The sequence below is a fragment of the Schistocerca piceifrons genome, chromosome 1 (genome assembly GCF_021461385.2).
Source record: "Schistocerca piceifrons isolate TAMUIC-IGC-003096 chromosome 1, iqSchPice1.1, whole genome shotgun sequence".
Lineage (NCBI taxonomy): Eukaryota > Metazoa > Arthropoda > Insecta > Orthoptera > Acrididae > Schistocerca > Schistocerca piceifrons.
In genome coordinates, this window is record NC_060138.1 from 169,256,071 (window position 1) to 169,257,708 (window position 1,638).

Here is a 1,638-nt window from a genome sequence, read left to right on the forward strand (position 1 = left end):
AGTAACGGAACCTCTAGCCCAGCTGCTACTTCAGACCCCTCCGGGCGTGTCTTTTGACAATGTCGGCGTCTGCAAAGCACTCACTCGACTTCCTCACACCCGTCGGCTTAACCCTTTCCAGATCAGCAGAGCCCGCCTGTCACCAGACCACCCGGGTGACGAGAGACGCTGCGTGGGAAGTCCGCGTGTGAAGGAATAGCGACTTTTCACTGCATGCAATTAGAGGAAAATCGTAAGATAGAAATATGAGAGGGGGCTCATGCCACCTCTCAACCCTTTTGTTAGTTCCACCACCTAAGCTGGCGTAGACAATGAAGAACTCAGAGAGACGAACTAGTGGGACTGCACAAATTTAACTTTACTGCTCCCTGCATTAGCTCGATGCGCCGGTATCACTCAAGTGATTGACAAAGTGTGGATCTTCCGCACCGTTGAAGATTGGCAGAATCGTGGAGGTGCAGCGTGACGTCCAAAAAAGAAATACGGCTTCACAATGGACGTATTATTGCGTCACAAAACTCCTATGGCTGAAGATACTCAGTTATTGGAATCGTTCCCGAGATTATTCAGTCTGCTTGCCTACATTGGCCGCAAGCAGAAGCGTCACGAGCATAAATGAGCACTTCTCAATACTGAAAGCGCCACAATGGTGCACCAACCGGTTCCTCTTTCTACAGATAATAAACTGCTCGTACTTCAAGTACTGCAATCAGGACTGTACTAAGTAAGACAGGGACTAGTCACTGAACTCGCCGCCAGCAGTGTCTCAGAGAAGCCTTGCTCTCTGATTGTCCTGCTCGCCTCCTCTCGCTGGAATGTGCTACATACTCGCTACCAAGCATCTGTCACTCAAGTGTCCGTTTTGGATGGAGCTAATCACGGCTCTCCATTCAAAACTATTTCCTCCTAACCTTGTAGGATATGAAGGCAACGGCCTTGCCGCAGTGGATACACCGGTTCCCATCAGATCACCGAAGTTAAGCGCTGTCGGACGTGGCCGGCACCCGGATGGGTGACCATCCAGGCCGCCTTGCGCTGTTGCCATTTTTCGGGGTTCCCTCAGCCTCGTGATGCCGAGGAGCTATTCGACCGAAAAGTAGCGGCTCCGGTCAAAGAAAACCATCATAACGTCCGGGAGAGCAGTGTGCTGACCACACACCCCTCCTATCCGCATCCTCATCTAAGGATGACGCGGTGGTCGGATGGTCCCGGTGGGCCGCTTGTGGCCTGAAGATGGAGTGCTTGTAGGACGTGAACCCGCTCGCCATCCTACACAGCGGTTGCAGAACCTTCGAGATATTTCTCGAAAGATTCAAGTAAATGCATGCTCAGACCTGTGGCTTCGACATCGGTTCACAGTCTCACTTTGGCCCGAAACGGCCAACAGCTACACGGTCACCGAAGTATAACAGTAACCTCGGCCTGGTCCGGCTTCGCTGGGGCGGCTCTTACAGTCAGCCTTAGTGGGGGGCCCTCTATGCTTCCCACAGCCCTTAGAAATGCTCCCTACCAGCGAAAAATTTAATTTTCCCAGCACATGCAATTTTATTGTATTAGGGGAAAACTAGGCAATATCAACCCTTTCCCTTAATAAAGTGACAGCTCTCCTAACCATCGATCTCTCTTGATAAAAAATAT

General features: G+C 51.1%; 1 pseudogene; it reads left to right on the top strand.

The window, feature by feature from the left end:
- Positions 1 to 926: 926 nt before the first annotated feature.
- Positions 927 to 1,044, top strand: LOC124724525 (annotated as a pseudogene).
- Positions 1,045 to 1,638: the final 594 nt, after the last annotated feature.